Below are 23886 nucleotides of genomic sequence, written 5' to 3' on the forward strand. Positions count from 1 at the left end.
ATTGCATTTCTCTCTCTCTTAAGTCGTACATCATCCCTATGTTGTTTCAACCTGTCTTTCAGCCTTTTCTTCGTTTCTCCTATGTACACACTCTGACATTCTTTACATTTCACTTCGTAGATAATCCCTTCCTCTTACTCTTCTCTGTTTTCCTTATTCTTGTTAGCATTCCTCGCTATTCCTAAGATGCTTCTCCCTCCCTTCCTGTAAGTTTTAATTCCCGCTTTCCTAAGCACTTTGCATATCTTTTCCGTGGTCTTCCCCATACTCCTTATTCCAAACCATCTCTCTTTTTCTTTCTCTTCCAATTCTTCCCTGCCCGTTTTCTTCCTTCTTCTGTTTATGTCCAGTCTATCCTGCTTCTCATAGCCATTCTTTTCCAGCTGTTTCCATAGGCTATTTATTTTGCCTTCTTTTTCACATTCTTTCATGCATATTTTCTTGACTCTGTCCTCCATATTCTTTATAAAATTTATTTTTGTCACCTCACCTACATCACTTCTTTTGTGGCAGAATACCCCTGCTGCACACTTTTTCTGATGCCAAACGGTTTCAATTTCATGTCCTCTATTCCTTTTCATCAATATATCTAGAAAGCTTAACCTGTTTTCTTCTTCTATTTCAAGTTCCAATAATATCCCTCTTTCTTCATCTTGAATTTCTTTGGCAAAAATGTCAAGTTGCCTCTTCGTTCCCTTCCATATGCCAAAACAGTCGTCTACATATCTGCAAAACAGAATTATTTTTGTCACCTCCCTTTTCTATCACTTTCTTTTCCCATTCATTCATAACCAATTCAGCCAATGCTGGGCTTAGACTGGAACCTATAGAAAGAGTGGAAAGGACAAGAGAGAAAGAGGAGAGGAGAAGGAAGAAAAATGAAGGGAAAAGATCATGAGATTAAAAGTCCAACCACATTCTATATGGAAGTAATTGAGTTTAGCCTTTGAGGTGAAAGTAAAGATGGTGAAAGTGATAGTCACCTTCTAGAAAGTTCCAAACAACTTTCTAAATAGTCTGGAGGGAGTAATGTTTGTGTATATATAAGGCCCTGTTTTTGTATCTTGTTACTTTTGTACTTGATACAGAGTCTGAAGAAGACCTTGATAGAAGGTTGAAACGTTACGTTTAGTTTATGTTTTTAATAAAATAAATTACTGCCTTGGTCAGCATATTTAGTTTATCGTAATTACTAAGCTGTAAAGTCCTATATGAAACACCTGTATTAATAATAAATAACCTATTTGTTTCAATGTGAGTATATAGGGTGTAAGGAGTGATCCCTTACGCAGTACACCCAATTGTCAACCTCACTTCAATGTAGTACACCCTGGACTGCTCTTGAATCCTAATGAGGTTCTGGCGACTGACCCTATTACCAGTATAATTCTGTGTGTTGTCCTGTTTTTTTGTCGTTATGTGTGCTGAGTGCCTCTTTACAGCCTCAGCTTTTAGCCTAATTGAGAATATTTTAAGGTTCTAATTACGCGATGTTCCAGTTATGTTATTTGTTATGGTAAGGGGCTGGACTCCGTATAACACGAAGAGTATACATATCATTCTGACGCACCCAAAAACTTTTAAATTCAAATTCAATTTCTATATGAGTATATTATATTATCATATCAACATATTGTTGTTACAAATACCAAAAACCATGTTCTAACCCTAGAAATGCCAAGGTATTTTTTTTTACACGGATTACCAAGCGGCGGGGGGGGGGGGGGTGCTCAGAGGACCATGAATGAAAGTTAAATTGAACTGGACTGATGTGTGTTTTCTTTAATTTGTACACATAAGTTAACTAATTAGACACTACATTCATGTTTTGTTATGGATGATAGCCCGACCCTGTGGCCGAGTGGTTAGCACATCGCGCTGCGACGCCAAGGGTCCCGGGTTCGAATCCCGGTCGGGCTTGGTTGTTTGTGAATGTCCATTCATCAATTTCATCATTTCATCACCCATCCCCATCTTCGCAAATTAGCCAAGAGGCACAAAACACGAAGTAAAATAAACTAAATCAATCAATCAATCAATGTTATGGATGATACATGAAAGATAAATTACATAATGATTTTTAAGTAATTATAGTAAATCACTCTAACATTTATTACTTTTCTTAAATTACAATGTTGATACTTTGAACAATGTTTATACTGTGCAAAATTCTAGCAAAGTTTCTTTTTTCTTTTCTACTAACCATACATTCATTATTTCGAATTGTTAATATAGTTTAGCAGTTGAATATATCGTCTCATGTATTGAAATACCTTTAAAACATCATTGCAAAATCTTTAATTAGAATTACCAAGGGGTGGGCCTTTGAGGCCCATAAAAAACATGAACGAAATAAAGTAACTTTTTAATGAACATTTTTGGGAAACATCACGTGATGTCATTCTAAATATTACAAAGAACAATTACTATTTTTTATGAATTTTTACATTGATGGATATACATGTAATACGCAAAAAATGAATCAGTGGGCCTGAGAGCCCCCACTTAGTATTGCTAGGGTTAAGGTAGAGTGAACACTGAACATATTTTGAATTTTTCAACTTTTTCTGTACATGAAAAATAAAATATAAAGCTAGGTCACAGGGAAGCAATTGTGTCTTAAGTGTAACTTTTTTTCAGTGTGCCGGTTACGGGTTCGTTTATTTATGTTGATGCAGTACATAGAATGCTAACAATATCGATTGCAAATAGGGCTAACATGGATAAAAACTTTCACTTTGTCCTTGTAGTGCATAGTCGTTCAATTGAAATTATAGATGGTTCGAGAATCAGGAGATATATTAGTTCTGCGATACTCATCAGACTAACGCCAAGAAAAAGGCCGGCAACTTCTCCCAGTGCCACTGCAATAACAAACATATCAGTTATTAGAAAACATAACAAAGATTTATTGAAAGTACACGTTCATCGACCTGTTGATATTCATATGATGCTATGAGTATACAGGGTGATTCAGAATTCCTATTACACACTTCTAGGGGTTGTAGATGGGACTTAGTATATCAAGTTTTGATAAGGAACCCATGTCCGGAAACGTACCGCTTTGGTACAACACAGATGGCAAGATCAAATAATTTCACATTTCCAGCTTTACGGTAGACAACCCACATTGACAGAAGGCGACGTCTTCAGTCACCTGATGTCATTTGTGTTGCTTCCAACGTCCTCTGTTTACAATCTCTTTACACAGCACATGTGGTTCCAACATGATGGCGCACCAGCACACTTTTCCCATGACGTAAGACAACATCTCAATCGAACATACGGGGACAGGTTGATAGGTCGCGGTGGACCAACTCCTTGGTCACCACAATCGCCAGATCTAACTCCTCTTGACTTTTTCGTATGGGGCCACGTGAAGAGTCTTGTTTATGAGACTTCTGTAGTGTCGGGGTCGCCACATCGAGCAGCTCTTGTAGTGACGCAGTTAAAGCTGGAGATGTGAAATTATGTGATCTTGTTATCTCTGCAGTACGAAAACGATATGTTTCCGGACATGGGTTCCTTATCAAAACTTGAACTACTAAGTACCTTCTACAACCCCTAGAAGTGTATAATAGGAATTCTGAATCACCCTGTATATTCGCACAGTCAAAGAACGGTTAACCTGAGTGTATTATATTTGCACACAGAATAAATTGGAAGGTGTCTTTTAAGTGAAATAAGTGGTATTCTGAATTTAATGGATCAAATCAAGTTCATTGTTAGAATTTCTTAATTGTTAAGTAAGCCTTGGAATGATGAAAAGACTCTCTCATGCTAGAAGTTACTTCTACCTTGATGAGAGTGATGTTAGCTGTCGAAAGCTTGGAATCCTTTCCACGTCTCACCTTGTCGATAGCCCGAGAGAATCTTTTCAACGTTTTTAACTGTTGTTCTCAATATCCATTATTTCTTTAAGGAATGGTGTGCACAAACACACTCACCATTGATTACAAGGCGACGACACTACCACTGCGCCATCGGGGATGCCCCGCACATTATTACGACCATACCTATGCCTTACATTTACGTATTAAATAAAAATACTTTTATTACTATATTTCTGAGATTCTTGGCTCGGACGAGTTAGTATGACACAGTAATTAGCCTTTGTTATTTTATACTGTAATTGTACAAATATCGGTATCGGTAGGAATCGGTTAGGGTATCGGTATCGCTAATAGTGGTGTCGGCTCAGCGGTAAACTTGGCAACATACGAGAACAGCACACTTTCACCAAACCGTGCTGACACGTGGGCTTGGTTGGTTGGTTGGTTTAGTTTTTTTAAGTCCACAATGCACACTATGACTAATCGGGACTCGACCTACAGTTTTAAGTGGGATCAGAACCATTTGTACCTCCAACGGGTGTGGCCCGTAGGCGCAAGTAGAGATGGAGAGGGACACTGGCGTACGAAGAATTTTTTTTCGGAGTGGGCATTACATAGCTACGTCCTACACTATAAACTATTCGTAGTTGTAATTTTAAACCCCAATTTTGAACGTTTTTCATAGACAAAAGTGGTAATTGACGGTCTTTTTAAGAGGGTTTGAATTTAACACCACAGTTCTCCCGTAGATCTTTTCTGGGTTCATTTGGAAAATTTTGATTTCGAAAATAAACCGTTGTCAGAGCATTTCATTGCCTAACATTCTATTTACAGTTGTAGTGTTATAAAATGTATACTTGGTTGAAAATGTATTTTAACGCAGCAAGAAAAACTTTTGTGAACTACATGTCTTCCTTAATTTATCATTCTTACTGCACCCCCTCCGCACCGTGGGGCTTTGCGAGGGTGTTATGTAATCCACTGTATATATATATATTACACTCTAGCCTTTTTAAACCCTATGGTTCATGGCATCAGTACAGAATCCTTCCCTCTGTCTACTGTTCTGGCCAACATCAAGTAAATCTTTCACATCATTTCCTTTAGGTCCATCTCAAACGTTATCCTCCATTGTATATTTACATATGTTTGTGTGTGTGTGGGTGTGTGCGTGTTTGTGGGTACGCAGATATATTCTTGTGGGAACCGGCGTATGTTTAAACACCTTTCTTAATGGGACCAAAAAAAAATGTTGGGACATTTTGCCGGTCCCAAGAAGGAAAATACCATTGCGATACTCCTGAGACCCCTTGCGACATGTACGCGAAGTATTTCGAAGGTACCAAAAAGTTCATATTTGTTGCATTAGTGTTTTTACTGGTGTGTTACACTCTGCCATCTGCAGGTCAAATCTGGTACCTTCAAGGTTGTGTAAAACTGTGGTGTTTAGTAGCATCTCTTGGGACCAGGAAGTGTGGGTGTGTAAAATCTTGGATCTGTTTCGCATGTATTGGTACCAAACATCCCAGGGGGTTGAGGGGCAAGGAAAGGTTCGTTCGGCGGACGACGGGGTTCCCCGCTTGCTTGGCCGTTCTGTTGCTTCGGAGCTGTCAATGTTGCTAACTTAAAACTTTGGAGCCAGAACTGTATTCTCTTGCCTTTTAATCCTACAATTGTAATTGTAATTGATTTGCTTTATTTTACTTCGCCATTTGTGTCACTTTTGGCTAATCTACGAAAATGGGTACGAGTGATGATATCATAAATTTGATGAATCGACTCTCACGAACATCCATTCTCAGACCGGGATTCGAACCCGGGACCCCTGGCGTCCTAGCGCGATGCCACTCCACCACGGGGGTCGGCTTTAATCTTACAAAACAAACAAAATGCCTCAATATAATTTCTTCCCACATAGTGGTTTGGATACCACATTGAACTGTAGGTTCAGTCCCGATTAGCCTTACTGTGCATAAAGTGGACTTAAACACCAAATCAATCAATCAATATAATTTCCTCCTTCAAACGTGACCCTTTTTTCATGTGCCTATGACAAGCTTTCATGTGAGTTTTACTATATTACTGGTAAATGCAGATAAATCAATTTGTTTGTATAGCTGATTTTCTTCCATAGCCAAGAAGCAAAGAGCAGAGTTTCAGATGTTATCAGAAAAAAAAAAACTCGTTACTTGTCTCCTTTCGGGCATGATGAAGAAAATTTGAATTTATCGAGAAAAATTAATTATTATTTAAAGAAAATTAAGAAGGGAGATTTCTGACCAAAGCGACAAGCGATCAGGCAAAAGGGAAGTGACAAGTGTCACTTCATATCGAAGTGACACAGGTACCTCATTCTCCAAGCTAGCCTTTTTATGCGACACTGCATGACACTCATGACTTTCAGAAGCGGAAGGCGACAAGCGACACGTGTCGCTTAGAAACAAATATAAAACATTTTCAGAAGAAGGAGCAAAACAAGTTGAACTTCTCGACTGTTGCTTCCGTTTCTCAATATCATGAATTGGGTCGCCTAGGTCTTATGTTCGGGCATTCGCAGGGAATGCTTTCTTGTTAACTGAAGTGGCTTGTATTTTGTGTATCTTGTCACTTCGGTGTGAACTTCAGTGTCACTTGCTGCTTGTCGCCTGTCACTTCGGTTCAAAATCTTTCTGTAAGAAATCATTCAACGCGTAGACACCACCACCAGACGAAAGCAACACGATAACGTCATATTGCGAGAAACATGCAAGCGGCACCTGTAGTTTGTCGTGTCACATTTGTTCGAAATTTTTATTTATTTCAGAATTTGGTTTCCAATAGCCATTTATTGCTTCGGTACGAAAGTTCTCTTGGGAGCTTTCAGCCCGAAGCGACGAGAAACGAGGTGTTTTACATCGAAGTAACCAGCAAGCAAACTGTGCAGCTTAAAAATGTAAGCAAGCATTTACTGCAGCTGCGCTACCAGCAGACGCCACCAGACACAGAGACGTGAAGGGAGACGTGCACCTTGTCATGTCGCTTCGAAACGTTCGAAGGTTTGCATTCATTATTGAGTTTTTGTTTCCAAGTGATACGTGTCTATTCTCGCTTCGGGCTGGGCACTTTCTAATCCCGTACGGGATTCGAACACAGGGTCCCTAGTCAAGACAAGTGTTTATCCTTCGGATAAGTTAACTGCTTGATCAGAATCCAATGTAGTTCTTTTTTTAACCGTCGTGTTTGGTAACGCTGACAAGGGAAGCAAAGTTTTCTCTCTCTCGCCTCTGCGGGCACCGCGAAACCGTCGATGTGTTTTGCGACGTTGCTACACATATTTGACGTCTCTTATTCTCGCTCGCTCTGTTAAACGTGCGACATGAAACCCACTACCCGACAATGTCTCAGAGTGAGCACAACTAGCAGGTTCCTGTTCACAGTAACTTTCACCGCGCGTTTTCCCACACAGTATCTAACGCAAGATCTCTTCATTGCGTTTGAGTTTCGCGAAGTTTCCTGCTACTCACTTCTGTTGTTTGCGTGTGTGTGTGTGTTCAATGTTCAAATATACAGAGATAACATACAAATACTTGCGCAGGGATATTCTCATTATTACATGCGGATAATTTATTTTCCTATACATAAAACAACAGCAAGACATAGATTTCATTCTTTTTTGATAAATAATGCCTGGAAAAAACATGTATTGCCTTCTATGATCTTAACGAAAATATTAATTCCAATGTAGTAAACATTACTTTTAAAATGGCAAAGTAAAATATAAACGACATGATACTCTTCCCGTTTCTAAACCTTATAATTTATAGCCGTATATTTGATTTCATTTTATAATTAATAATGCAATGAAGTAAAATGTTACACAGTATTCAGGTTTAGTGAGAGGTAGCGTATATTTTCCCTTAATGTGGCCTTTTTAAAACAATATTCACAAAGTTACTGAAGCAAATGTACTTGAAGGGACAGCAAAGATATGTCATCAAAATATATGTGGGAGGGTGCTACAAAAGGTAAAGTTTTCCCCTGTGCATTTCACCGAGCTACCATTCAAGCATATGGCTTCACACATTCTCGATCTCGACCGTACTGAAGGAGACATGATCAACACCATTCTCTCGTGAATGATTATAAATGAGAAGTAAAAAAAAGAAGCTAAGTAGTTCCATGTCTCCCTAAAACGATTATATTCAGTAGATTCGTCTCTATTGCGGCTTATATTCCTGGCGGAAAGGTTTAGCACAGCGCGTTACGACGCTACGTGGTTCCAGGCTCAAATTCCGACGTGCTCATGGATGTTCCTTCATGGGTGACCTTCATTAATGCCATCATTACATTATCCATCCTCATCTTCGCGATTAGCTAAAAATGAAGAAAAACGATGCTAAAAATAATAATCTAATCAAATGAACTGTATTTTATTCATTTGTTTACCTTCCGGCCTTTATGAAGTAGTGGCTACGAAGCCAGAAGAGCCCTAATTTAGAATCCTGGGCACGGCATGGATGTGTCATTGTGTTCGTTCTGATTCCACCATTAATGCTCATTAACGATTAACCTACGGCATAGAAAAACTATTATAATTAAGGTAAATATATGTTGAATTCTTCTGTCGCTTCATTAATGTGAACCATTTCACTATCCTAGGGAAAATATGTTAGAGTAGCAACATAAAGAATATTCACTTTCGAGGCAATCCAAGGCATTGAGAGGGTATCACTAAATTCAAATTACCATCTTTCGAACCGTCATATACAGTACGTTTTATGCAGTTGTTTTTATACTTATTGTTAGTTCATTTAGTTTATTTAACGTCACATTTCAACAATTTATATCTAAACGCAAGGATGCAAATGAATGTTAGAAATGGATGAAGGGACGATCATAAACATGTGTTCGCAGTATAACACAAACCCCACAGAGGATTATAACCTACTGACTGTGAATCCAAGCACTAGAAGTTTTTCTGCAAAATGCAGTCGAGGCTCTACTGCGTGGAAGACAGGTTGACGACGCACCTTGAAAATTTGCACAAAGTAAAAAACTGTATCTCGGGAACTGTAATACGTATATCAAGAGGCAGCCAGCTGCTCTCGATCAAGTGAAGATAATAATATGCTGAAAGCACCAAACTCAACCCTCCTAACCAACTATACTCTGTCCCAGCTAACTGTGGAGCAAGGCTGTGCATAGCGTCAGAGAAGCGAGAGAAATCGAGTGGCCAGAACAAAGCAGTGCACGTTGCTGGGAAGGCAGTCGCTTCCCCCCCTCCACGAAATTCCGTTCCTCTCAAGTGTTCGTTGGTGGAGCCGTCTCGCATCACTACTTGCGCAGAGACTTGATTTCGTTTGCCTGCTCTACAGTTAGCTGGGACAAAGTATAGCATGTGTTATAGTCACAATTACAATTCTAACAATGCCTACGTTGTTAGGTTAGGAGGGGAAGATTTAAGGCTCTTAGGCCTTAGCAGCCAGAAGTTACACAACTTTCTCCCCCTCTTGTCACTACTGTGTGCCGTATTCCTTGACATTCTGATATTGTCATCGGTTTTCTTAGAGCTTTTCCTGCAATCCTCGATTTTTATTGCATACAACAACGTGCACAATATGCACAATTAATGACAACTTGCCTACTGCTGCATTTGCAAACTCGAAGTAACAAAATGCAATTAAATGTATACTGCTGTAATCTAATTTTGTATTGGCATAATTGTTCTTTTCCCTTGTTGATCCCTAATTTTCGCTGTCTCTTGTCCAGACTTGGAGGCGCCATGAAACGGAACAGATCACAGCGTTCTTACCAGGTTTGCTTCTACCGAAGTTCAAATGCTATTGAAGAATAAAAAAAGGTAAAGTGTTCCCCTGTGCATAGCACCACGCCATGAAGGCGTATAGGGGGTGTGGGGGTAACGCCCCACACTTTCTTGATCCGGTCGTGAGTGGGGGTGATGTGATCAGCATCACGCCCCTGACCGCCTTTACCCCCCAGGGTTTCCCCCAGGTACCCATGTTATTCGACGCTGGGTGGGCGCCGGGGCCGCTTCCACCGTTAGAAAAGTTCCCGGATTTGAACCGGCCGGGGATCGAACCCGGGACCTTGAGCATGGTAGTCAGACGCGTTACCGACTGAGCCACCGCGGCCACTGCTATTGAAGAATAAAGCTTTGATTTCAAAGCAATTTGAAGGAAAACTTTAAAGTAAATTTTGCATTTAATTCTAATTAATACAAATAATTAAACTACATAAACATGTGTAGAATTAGTGAATTGTAGAAAATCGACAAGTTACTGTTCCTGGGCATTCAATTAAAGAGATAAAGAGTTGTTACAAGTCCACTTTGTGAACAGATAGACTAATCGGGACTGGACGGGATCCGACCCAGTATGTGCGTCCACCAGACATCAATCTGGGACTTCTTCATTACAAAGTGCCAGCGTTCCTAGTGCACTATTAACATATGTATTGAAAATTTCGACAATGGGTAAAATACAATATTACAGGATTGTAAAAAAGAAGTGTAAAATCATTGTAAAATTTAAGAGCGATAAGGAGTTACGAGAATTTTCCGAATAACAGAATTGTCCTATGTTTGTTAAAGTTTTCTGCCTAATAGCTTAGACGAATCAGGTGAGTTAAATTGACTTTAGCTTTTGTTTTAAATTCACATTATGTAGAAATAGCCTTGTTATGGTGGGCCTACAGTTTAAAGTTGAATCATAATACTATGTGTCTACATACACATGATCCCTTGATTACAAGGCAAGGAGGAGGCCCTGCAGATATTGGATACAAATTACAATTGAGAAATCCAAGTTAATTAGGAAAAATAAAAACATACTACACTAACCCGAAAATGTAATACAGTATTTTCCTTTCTTTAACACGGAATACTACATGAGTGTTTCCAAAGAATTGCTGCTTATACCCTTGCCCTTATAACCAACTTCAACTAAAAATTCTTCGTCTTATACTGGTGAGCCTGATTAACAAAGATACCAGATCTAAATTTTACTTCCAGTCCGTATTTGTTTACGTGTAGCGCACAAGAGTAACGTTTCGGGGTTCGAATCCCAGAATAGCATGGTTTAAACTACTTCTTCCTTGCATCATAACAAGCTGTACAGTCACGAACAGTTCTGAGTTGTAACGATTTCATTGACTTTCAATTAGATAATTACCTAGGTACAACCCAGAGTGTCAGTGACTGTACAGATGGCCCAATTCGATATTTCAAAAGCGCTTCTGCCGCTTGCACAAGTGGGTGTTCTCTGCTGTAGTAATCTTCAGTCGTTCCTCTTCTTACATTAAAAAACTCCATAGATATACCGACCTCCGTACGGAATGGTTAGCACATAGTTTACGACGCCAGTCGTAACGGCATGGGTGTTCTTTGTGCTTGAATCAATGTCGTAATTTCATCCTGTCATCACTCATCCTCGTCGTCGCGATTACCCAAAAAGGTTGGAAAGCGACGCTAAATAACAAAATCAAATTTTTCCAAGGCCGCGAACACACAACCAACATCCATACATTGAAGAAACTGAATAGCAGCAAAAGTTTTAACATTTCCTTTCACGCGTGTGTATTTTACATTGAAGGGGCCTAAGTAATGTTTTGTGATATGTCCAAAATACGTAGATCCTTCACTGACAGTCATTTATTTTTTTCCCTTTCACCCGAGTACTGCAGTATTGCCAGTTTCCTTCAGTGCTTCATTGTCAAAAGGTTTAACAACGATAAATATTACATCTCGACTTTCGATGTGTGAGGTTCGTGATGATACAAATGCTCAGCACTGAATAAAGATGATGACCGTGCTGAACATTTTGGCAACGCAGGAGGAGGATTGCATGGTAAACAGCTGATTGCTCCCTTACTGTTGAAAATTATGCAACAGCGCCAGTGGATTTTTCTTATCTTGGTCAAGCTACTTTTCTTGTGAAGATTTCGAAATCAAATCAAACTTGGGCGAATATACGAGTTATTCACTTCCTTCGCTGCTGATACGTTTTCGCCTTTCAAGTAAATGCAGGAAAAGCACGCCTTGTGTGAGAAGCTAAGAGCATTATAAACGCGTCCGTTCGTCCCTCCCCCTCTCTGTAAGAAAGCAATAAGAATTACGCCCTTTGTTCTCTTCACCCAACTCCATTCAGTTAATCATGTCAAACACATTACAAGACCTGGGCTCGGTGGTTGACTGAGGACGGAATAGGCTGTAAAATGTTACAAAATGAATGTTTGGCCCATCTTTCAGAGCTCAAAGACGAGGTTACGATGTATCTTTGCGAAACTTATCTTTGGCTTGTTCAAAGTATTTACTGGTGATTCTTTACTGCAAAGATTACTGTGGCTGTGTTTGCTTTATCATTTTTATTTCCGTCATGTCATGATCGGAGCTTCGAAACAGTCGAATGGTAAGGGCCTAACATATAGGGCCTCCCCGATTTAGTAGTAGTAACGTCGTCGGCCTGTAATCAAGGAGATCCGGGTTCGTTACACGGGAGAGTGGTTCGGATACCATTTTTAACTGTAGGTCAATCCTGATTAGCCTATCTTTGAATAAAGTATATTTAGAACTCAAGTTAGCGCAATCGCAGAACATTTCGGTTTCTTGAAGGCAATTGGGGAGCTACGTGGACTAGCAGGTTCCGATCGAGAAAACCAGATAACATCGGCAATGCGATTCGATGTGCTGACCACGTGTCAACCAATAAGGAAGTCTATTAACGGACCGTTGTTATACGGGGTGTAGAGTTGGGCCCCACACTTTCTTGGTCACAGCCGAAGCCCTGGCCGCCCCCAGAGTTTCCTCCAGATACCCACTTTGTACGACGCTGGGTGGGCGCCAAGGCCGCTTGAACAGGTGGAAAAAATCCCGGTTCTCCCTCGCCTGGTAGTCAGACGCCCTAACGACCGAGTTACCGCGGCAGTATAAAACAGCAGCAAATGGCTGTACCTTTCTCACATTGAGGATTCCTGTGGCAAGTCTCCCATATAATATGAAGGTTAGAATGAACGATGAAACAGACTGTTGGAACAAACACAACTTCTATCCAGGATGCGAACCTAGGACACCAAGTTTTGTAGCGTGTCATGCTAACATTTCAGCCACAGAGCCGAATTGAAATACTTTGTAATTGGGCGAGTGATTTCCGACACTTACACGATGCAACTGGGAAGAAAAAAAGGAGTGTTGCATTGGCGCCTTGAAGTCTGCGCACAGCATTCAACCCTATCAGTTACAATACCTCAACTTGATTTCATGGTTTCAAGGTGAATAGTATGTTGTGTTTCTGCTGTACAACTTATAGATTTGCATCAATAACATAGTGTTAACCCTACGTCCACCAAGGGGTTACGCGTAACACCACACACCAAGGGAGGGTTAAAAAATGTCCATCACATAAATCATTATTTTCTGTCCCAGAAAATTTAATATTCTTCTCTATTTTGTAGTAACTATAAACTAAGACAACTGAAGGCTACGAACAGAGCAGGTATTAAGTATATCACCTTTTTTATTTGTTATTCTTACAATATATTTTAACATTATAGAAATTCTATTAAGTATATCACCATTTTTATGTGTTATTCTTACAATATATTTTAACATTATGGAAATTCTATTCACATATTTCCCGAATTATAAGAGCAATGATGTAGTACTACAGACATAAATTATTTTTGTTGTTGGAAGCTACAGAGTAAGCATTATTGTCTTATATTACTTTCCAAATGTCATTGTTGGTTACTTTGAATTAATAGTCTTGCGTTTGCAAGAGCAGCACACGTTACTTTTTTCACTATGCTTTCCACAAACAAAGGCTTCACATTTTCCACATACAATTGTTGTTTTTGCAAACTTGTTCAACTGTACATTTTTCGTTCTGGCTTCTTTGCAACAAAGAACACATCTTCCTCTTCCTGTTCTTTTACATGCACATTATGGTAACACATTACACCAAGGGTGGGTACTTTATGTCACCACGAAAACTTTTTTTAAAATTTTGGGTTATTTTCTACAAATTAAAAGTACTAAATTACAGAAAATAAAATTTATATTATTTTTGACACAAAACCTGAGCTATGACATGATACTAAAGAAACATCCATAAACATTCTTATTCGAATCAAAGTGTGGACAATTTTTAACCCACCTTGGTGTACGAAGGGTTAATGCGCAGGGATATGTGAAAAATGCCAACGTTGGGATATCCGATAAAATAAAAGAAATGATAATTCAAGGTTCGTGGATTAAGGGTGTTGCTTTGGTAACTGGCTGCCGCAATTATAACTATAGAAAATTAAACCTTTGTAATTAAACTCACCTAAAAATTCTTGGTAAATTGTTTTGAATCTCCATATAAATTATTTAAACCCATCGTTTCTCAACCTATGGGGCGCGACCCACTGCTGGGTCCCGAGAGGGCGTTTGATGTGTCGCGAAGTCGGGCTCGAAAATTAATTTATTGTGTCTCATAAAACTCTTATATTTAAATTACTAAGATATATTGCTTTAACAATTTAAATTCAACCCGTGTTGTACGTACATAGTCTAAACTCTGCATGTCTATTATTTACGCTCTACCATTGTTTCTTTACCGGCATCTCTCAATTTCAGCATGTGTTATTAGTTAGACTATAGTAAATTAGTGTTTTAAATTACATATTTACTTTTCTAGAATGAAGTATGCGTAATTTGTTAACGAAAGTGTAAAAGAGGGTTTCTTAAAGAACTCGATGTTAGCAAAAATATAATTATAAACTAGGTGCACACCCCCTCAAGTAATTCTGCCGGCGCTCATTTTTATGGATTCCGTGAAGCGTAATATCCTTCAAGGTGGATCCCGACTGAAAAAGATAGAGAACCACCTATTTAAAGGTAATATATATTTTCAGTTTGAGACACCACAGAGGGTGAAGTGGCGGTTTTTGAAGGACTGATGAATTTGCCGCATTATTCCTACAAGCGAATGGGTGGGGATATGTGCACAAAATGTAAATACTCGTATATAAAACGCTAGTAAAAATAAAGAAATAGAGGGGAAATTGTTTTCAGCACTCTGTCCTCAATATTTTGTATGCATATACAAATATTCTTATGGGATAAATGAACAATTACGTGCAACCCTCCCCTCCTACCACCAGAAAATCTTTGGCACTCTGCTACTAAGGGACTCTACCATAACTTTGCGCTTTTAGTCAGAGGAGACGTGTTTATTCACACATTCAATGACATACTAGTCATTCATGAAAATCTACGCTCTTGAAGGTCATTCCCAATCAGTGACATTATGAATAGTAATGCGGAAATATAGCTCGCACACTTTGAAACAGTGTTCATTAAAAATAACTCGTGAAGCTTTCACGTCGAACGGTGCTGAAACTTAGTTCACGTCAAAATTCACGTCTTGTCGAATTGTATTACTTGTCCCCATCTGTCTCCACATTGCGTGAATTTTTACCGTGAACTAATCGATCACGGTTAAGCTCTGGCAATTAGTAATATTTTATTATTACTGCAAGAATTGTCCATTACTGATAGGCCTAATACGTGAATTTCATTCCATGCCCGTTACCTTTATCATTTTATGAACAAAAGTAATTCAGAAATATTGGTAGGGATCATCCTCAAGAAACAATGTAATAAATTTTATTTTTAAGCAAATATTCACAGTTGAAAATTTGATAAACAAGAAATGGTGGGCCTGTCGCTCTGGAAATCCAGTCTCAATCAACTTTTCTATGAGCAAGTGAACTATGAAGAAGAACGCTGTTCCCTCGTCATAGTACAGGATCACCGACCTGTGCTCGGAACGAGGCACCGGGGATGATACTTTCTCAATTTCACTAGGCCACCCAATATATTTTTTTAAAAAATGAGACGTTTCGGCACAGGCGAAAGTATTAGATTTCCCATTTAATCCGCCCATGATAAATGTACATTGCATAGGCTATTTTACGCTTAATGGAGAGAGTTTCTTCTATCTCTGTGTCTCATTTTGGTTATTTTACGTTTCTCTTCACCGTAGAATGATGAAGTAATGGCATAATAATCGCACAAACACAATGAATCGTCACATTGTTATAAAAATGGCAGCGTTCAACGGTGGCTTCGATTTAGGGGACAGTTGTTCCCCATTTTTTGCCTCCGCACTATGGCCTCTTGATGCTATACCGGAACCACGAGCAAAACAACCTGCGCAGACCCGCGAATCCTGTGCACCGTACCCCCGCGAGTAGAGGAGGGGGAGAGTGGGACATGTTTCCTTATGGCCCGAGGTGGAGGGAAGAAGGAGAGCTGAGCGGGGACTTTCCGTTACAAGGTTTTTTCCTTGTGGTCGATCTATAGGCCTTGTCTACCAAGAGAGAGTAAACTTTCCTTGTCCCCCTCCCCGTTTGGCACCAAAAGTTGCCAAAAGGCCACCACTAGCCCTAAACATACACTTGTGAGGTGCTATCTATACCCCTTAAAAATATGTTGTTCAGCCCCCCCCAGAAAGAAATTGCTGGATATGTGCCTGATGGCAAGCTTATTTTGTGTAAGTAAATGTTTTCTTTTCCTTCCCTGATTCCTGCTCTTTGCTGACCCTTCTCCAGACTTCGAGGCGCCATGCACTGAGACAGCCTACAAAAGCATACTTCCAAAACGTGTTTCTGTTCGACGCTCAAATGCTAGGGGGGAATAAGGCATTAGATCGCATCGTTTCTCAACCTATGGGGCGCGACTCACAGCTGGGTTCCGAGGGGATGTTTCGTGGGTCGCGAAGTCGGGCTCGAGAATTGATTTACTGTCTTAAAAATGTATTAAATTACTAAGATATATTGTTTCATCATTTTAAATTCAACCCGTGTTGTACGCAGTCTACATTTCTGTTATATGCACCCTACCATTGCATCTCTCAATTTCAGCCTTTTAAATTATATGTGTATGGAACTTTTCTAGAATGAAGTATGTGAAATTTGTTTAAGCAAGCGTAAAAGAGGGTTTCTTAAAGTACTCGATATTAGCAAAAATACGATTATAAACTGGGTGCACACCCCTACAAGTAAATCTGCCATGCTTGTGCGTCCCGTGAGGTGTAGTATCCTTCAAGGTTGATCCCGGACTGAAAGAGGTTGAGAACTACCTGATTAGAAGTTTCAAGATGACTGTCAATTAGAGTCAGCGCCAGGGTGCAGGTGCAGTCCTGGAGGGCTTTAAGAGCAAATTTAGAGAAAACCGAATGACATACAGTACAGACAGATGCCTTTATCAATTTTCTGAAAATTTATCCAAATGCTGTTTATACGGCTTTACTAAAAAACACCTCATTACGTCTTGCCGAACGCCGTTCATACATTGCTAAACACATTATTAGAGTTCAGAATCAAACTTATTTTGTTATGCGATACAGTGTTGTAACGAGGCTACAAAAAGCCATTTTACCTAGGCCTGATCATCGTATATTAATTTGAGAATGTGACTTCTCGTCATACTGTCCACTTGCTTATGCCAAATCACAGGAATGTAAAAGCTTTAATAAGAGAAATTGGGGGAGAAATTATCTCACCCAAACGAATTTTTGAAGCATTAGGTCACTGTAACATCTAGAAAGAATAGATTTGGTGATTATAGCTTGAATCATAATTGCAGGACAAACTACATCGTTGAAAATTAATATCACTGTCGAATTATCAAGAACGATTGATTGATTGATTGATTTGCTTTATTTTACTTCGCTTTTTGTGCCACTTTTGGCTAATTTGCAAAGATAGCGATGAGTGATGATATGGTGAAATTGATGAATGGACACCAAACATCCATGTCCAGACCGGGATTGAATCCGGGCCCCCTAGTGTCGTAGCGTGATGTGCTAACCACTCCGCCACGGGGGCCGACTTATCAAGAACGAAACAAGTTTTAAAATATTATATTTCGTATGTGGAAATACTGTATTTGCCCTTCGTGGTTTTGGAACCGAATCGCCGCCACTTAAGCACAAGAAGACCAATTCAATTTTCTCATGATGGACAATACACACACATTGTAATGTCTCCCTTGCCCTCCGTTCGCACACACATGAGAAGGATTGTTACTGCTGCGGCTTTCCATACAAAGTGTGATTTAGAACGGTCTTCTTATCCTGAAAGATCCTAGGTGATTACTTTGTAGTTCTGCCTCTTAAGGGAGGAGTTGAATGATGCATGTATACAATTGATGAGTAACCCAACACACAGAAACTCTCAGGTCGTTATACCTGACTCAACTTTTTATTCATTTTTATTATTAACTTCACTTTTCTGCCACTTTTGACTAATCGCGACTATGAGGATGAAGTTGATGAAGTAACACTCACATCCATGCCCAGTCCAGAATTGGGAACATTGGGATCCGGCGACAAGTAAATCGAGTTCACAACCGTTGACTTCGTAGTATCTTATTCTACAGACAAAGCCGTTGATCCCCGTTTATCTGCTCGTCCCCCCTTCGAGTTTGCGTGAACAAAGGTTTATTTACCGGTGGGAACTCGAACATTTCCGTCGTTCGAAGTTCTGATCACGTGTTAACCAATTAACAGGCATTTGTTATACAGGGACGTCTTGCCACGGAGTTTATTCATCATAACTGTTATGGAGATGATGAATAGATAAGATGGGCGGCAAAATATTAACAAAACAGGCTAATATCCTAACCGCTAGATCAGCTTGTACTGTGTTTCACGCTAAACAGAGCTGAATTCTGTCACCGGGTGATTCAAGCGTGTTACGATGTGCCAGCTGCAAAGTTATGTAACAGTGGCATATCTACAAGGAGCTTTAGAGCAACTATCCTTAAAAAAACGCCAAATTTAGGAAAAGATTGCACGATCTTGGCGTGGTAAGAAATAACTCATGCTCACATCCCTTTACTACATTTATGGGTACGCCACCGAAAGCGTGGGGAATACTGTCCACAAGTGGAGATTTCCTTATGTAACGATAACAGGAAACGGGGTGTAAGGGATGACTTTCCTGCAAGCGCCTCTCTTCCACGTATTACACCCTGGACTCACGGAAGGGTGAGCGGGGGGTTGCCACTAGGCTATCCCAGGCTATAACCTAGGGCCGCACAAAAATGAGACGTACATGGAAGAAGTTTCTAGCACTTAAATAAGTTCTTACATCATGACCCTACTTTCAAAGGTCACGTAATAAAATAATATGTACAATTTTATTGCTCGAATATAAACAGTTGTTCCTCGAAAGAACGAATGTAAACATTTTAAATGCCGACAATTAAAAGTCAAGTGGAGGGATATTGACGGTTGAAATCCTTGTTTCTCGGTTCGCGTCTGGTGTGGCTACCGTAATGTAGTGTTGGTTTGGTTTTTTTTAGTGCGTGTGCGGTATTAGTGTTGTATGGCGAAATACATATTGAAAGTGGCGGCTTTAAAGGAAAACAAAGTTTAATGAATCATTTTTAATCAGATGTATCGATTTTTTAAACTATAAAACTGCTATTAGTACAGAGCATGCAATTAGTGGAAGTCAAGTACCATGATAACAAATTGTTAATAGTAATTATAATAATGTCGACAGTGAACAAAACAAAGGATATCGTAAGGGCCCAAATTTTATAAATCCCGCTCTGTCTGCACTACATTTTGCAGCCAAACGGGCTTTGGCGTCTAAACTCACAATGAGTCTGTGTGTTGCATACTGCCTATGTGTATTTGTTATCCTTCGCATCAATTTCGTCCTAATCTTTGCGATATGCCAAAATAGACAGAAGAGGAAGTAAAATAAATCAAATCGATCAATAAATAACAGCAGCAAATGACTTTACCTTCATCAAATTGAGGATTCCTATCGAAAATCTCGCATATAATATGAGGGCTAGGATGAATGATGAAACAGACTCTTGGAACAAACACAACTTCGTGTACAGATTTTATGCGAACTTAGGACACCGAGTTTTGTAGTCCGCTACGCAAACTATTCAGCCACAGAGCCGAACTGAAATATTTTGTGCCCGCGGGAGTTATTATTCCCGAGACGTAAACGTTGTAACTGGGAAGATACAAAGAGACTGTTGCATTGGAGCCTTCAAGTCTGCGCAGAGCATTCAACCACATCAGTTACACAACACTTCAACTTGATTTTGTGGTTTCAAAAGTGAATAGCATGTATTCCCTTACTTCTGGTCATTGTGTTTCTGTATAATCAAGGGGTCCCGGGTTCGATACCCGGTAGAGGGACATAGGATTCCACTTTAAACTGTAGGTCCAGTTCCGATTAGCCTTACTATGCATAAAGTGGACATAAAACACCAAGTCAATCAATTGTGTTTCTGTAGTCGAATTTAGAGATATGCATGCGAAAAGAAATGTTAATTCCATGATGGTGGATTAAGGGGGTTGCTTTGTTAACTGACTGTAGCAATTACAATTTTGCAAAATTAAATCTTTATAGGTAAGCTCACCTAAAAACTTCTGGTATTTTTTTACATTTTTATACAAATGACAAGTTAATGTACTTGAAGGTTTGAGACTTCGCAGAGAGTGGATGTTGTTTTTGAAGGACTTCTGAATTCGCCGCCTTACTCCTACAAGGAAAGGGGGAAACTATTCGTTCAAAATGTAAATACTCTTATCTAAAACATTAGTTAACAATATAGGAAGAGGGTAGGAGAAAGTTGTTTTCAACACTCTGTCTTTTTAATATTTCGGATGCTTGAGAAGCACGGACTTGAAGTTTAAAACAGAAAAAATGAAAAATTACTTGCAACTCTCCCTTTTTCCCCCAAAAAATCTGCTGCTACCAGGGGGCTCTGGTTCTACTCTAACTCCGCGCTTATAATCCGAGAAGACGGATTTCTTCACATATTTACTCACATGCTAGTCATTCAGAAAATCCGCGCTTTTAGTATGTCATTCCCAATGAATAGAACTTCGGAGGTATAGCTCGCATACTTTGAAACAGTGTTTGTTAAAAAAAAAAAAAAAAAAAAAACGAAACTTGGATCATGTCAAAATAGAGGCCTATCAATCTATGTCGAATTGTATTCCTCGTCCCCATCTGTCTCCATATCGATGGCGGGCCAATCGTTTCACGGTTAAGCTCTCGCAATTAGTAATATTTTATCATTACTGCAAGAATTGTGCGTTAGCTTTCCTTTCCTTTATGCTTACTTGTAAAATCTCCATTATTTATTTCAATTTCACTGGCTTTTATAGTTTTTATTCTTATTTTAAACATACGTATATTGTATTTTAACCTGTTCAAAATATGTAACTTGTTTCTCTAATATCTAGACTTAAAACACGACCAATTTGTACTATTTTTATACCTTACTTAAAACTGTTCTTCCAACAAAAATGAATTGTGTTATTTAAGTCACGACTTTACAATCTTAAGATCTGTAGGAATTGAACAGGAAAGGGTCTCAAATTACATTAGCTTTACCTTTTATCGGCTACATTTAAATTGTACTTATTCTGCCTCAAGAGGAAAAGACAGAAGAGGATAGGTGCCAGTCAAAATGTTAAATAAATGAGAATCTGTCCAAAGAACCCTTGCAGAAATATTATACGTATAAGACATGATTGCATGCATGAAACCATTGTTTAACAAAATAACTGCAGTTAATACTGGAAAAAATTTTATATTATCCCTAGCTTATCCCTGGCGTACAATAAACGTAGACAGACTACTTACATAAGGGAGGCCTCAGAGGCCCACACATTTTCTTCTTCTTTAACATTAAAATTCAAGAAACAATTTTTTAAATTATAATCATTTCTTCCTTTGTTGTTCATTTAGCTGCAGTTATACGTAAAATATTGCACGAGTGTCACACACAAATTTTATCATTCACTAAACCTGAAAATAACATGTTAATGTTGAATCAATGATTTTTTTTGTTTACATATGAGAAGTTCTATAGTTGTTATAATAATTACATTAATTACCATAATTACCAACCAATTGTACACTGTTACAAGGTACACAAGTACCTGGCGGAACATGGAGTCCCGTGGATGATCTAAGGTCAATTTTTTTCCGACCTTGTCCATGCATAAAACGGCTCTGGAGCTAACACAGCCTCAAACAAACGGGTGATTAGGGTTAAACTTGGGGGGAGGGGTTAAAGGCGGCAAGAACGTGCTGCTGATCACATCACCTCCAAATTGGCCTAGACTGAAGAGTATGTGAGGCTCTACACATCTCTTTAGATAGTCTGATGGTCTGGTCATTGTTACGAGACTAAACAAAATGCTGAAGAACTACATTTAGAATAAAATCGTTATATTTGCTTTGTACCTTCAATCACTGCCACGAGCACTGTAGGTGCAATGCCTATCAAGTGTTTTTTCCGAAGTCATGGCAGTGGATGTGATTTCGCACAATGAATTGGGGGAAAGTTGTTCGTTTAATATCATCCAATGGAAAGTAAACCACTGAGGCTCTAACGGGGGGGGGGGGCAACGGCGGATCGCATCATTTCAAGTGATACCGTTACCACTACGTCATCGGAAACAATTGCAAAGCGGACAGCAGTCACACTATTTCCCCATCTTTCTTTGCAGTTGACGTTAATTATTTGTGCAGTGAACTTGAAAGAAATAGGGAGTACTTATTTCCCAACTAACTGTCCCATGCACACGCCACTGTTAACTTAGAAGCGAAACCGAAACTCGAGCTCTCTAGCACACAAGTGGCGATCCAACTCCTGACGGTTTTGCGCCAGGGACAAAGAACGGTTTAGCAACTGAGGTTCGGTTGGAACCTGCATTTCTACAGTAGTGGCTTTGTTCCACTGCTTTGGTTGCGATGAAGTATTTTGACAGCTGTCTGTATTTCGCTGCAGGGTTGTTGCAAGGGGTAATAAAAGAATGTTAATGCTAGTATTACCTCGTGTGATATAACATGGATTATTATCTCTCTTTGGATAAAATTAACAACGGCAAGATAGCAAAGTATTTAATCAGAAATCAACAAAATAAATACAGCATTTACTTTTCTTTACCTTTTGATGTATTACCAAAGGAATTATCTGTCTTTGTTTATTAATACTGCCGATACTGTGCGTAAATGCAGTCAGTAACCCTGCCCCCAAAATGGTATGTTTACTGTCTCTTCCAACGCTCTCTATTTCTAACTATTTACTTATTGGCCTCCTTAGGCAGATGAAACTGATATGCGAATTCGAACCCAGAATTTTTGGAGCTGTGATTTTGAGTCGCAGTCATAGCTGCGATATATAAAAGAAAGTTTAGATTACAATTCTGTTGAAGTAGGAGAATTTTTCGTAAGTAACGAAAGCGCTTTGCTCATATCAGAATAGCACCTTTCAGTAAACAAAGGATTCATTGATTGACTTTGTGTTTTAAGTGCACTTTATGCACAGTGTGGGTAATCAGGACTAGACCTACAGTGTAAAGTGAAATCCGAACCACTATGTGCCTCCAGCGGCTATCGAAGCCGGGACCCCTTGATTACAATGCGACGACGTTACCACTACGCCAACAGGGATGTCCCAGTAAACAAACAAACACAATCCGAATACAAAGAAGTGTAACAGTGTAAAATTTACTTTCTCTTGTTCTACCTACTAAACACCCGATATCATTACACCTTCAAACACCATCCCTAGTTTTGGTTATCGTCAATATTTCCTTGCACACATGAAGCAAGTGAAAATTGATATGTCAAGGCATGGTGGTGCGTACGGGGGGTGCCAGTGGGGCCTGAGTGCCCTCTCATATGTTCTCAAAAAATAAAATATGTATAAACAACCATAACAATTATGAAAATAATGTCTCCTGCGCTGCCTCCAAATTTGAATGTTAACAGTTGGGTCGTTCTCGAGTTACAACTGGGGCCTCCCCGCTGTTCGATACCCTGTGGAGGCACATAATGGATCGGATCCCACTTTAAACTGTAGGTTCAGTCCCAATTAGCTTTACTGTGCAGAAAGTGGACTTAATAAAATACTTACCAAATTCAATCAATCAATCAGTCGAGTTAGAGCCGGTAGGGTGAAGAGACTTGCAGCCAAATCTGGAAACCATCTGGAGAGATGACCTTTCGTTCGGGA

Source organism: Lepisma saccharinum, chromosome 16, assembly GCF_977018435.1.
Source record: "Lepisma saccharinum chromosome 16, izLepSacc3.1, whole genome shotgun sequence".
In the NCBI taxonomy this organism is placed as follows: Eukaryota; Metazoa; Arthropoda; class Insecta; order Zygentoma; family Lepismatidae; genus Lepisma; species Lepisma saccharinum.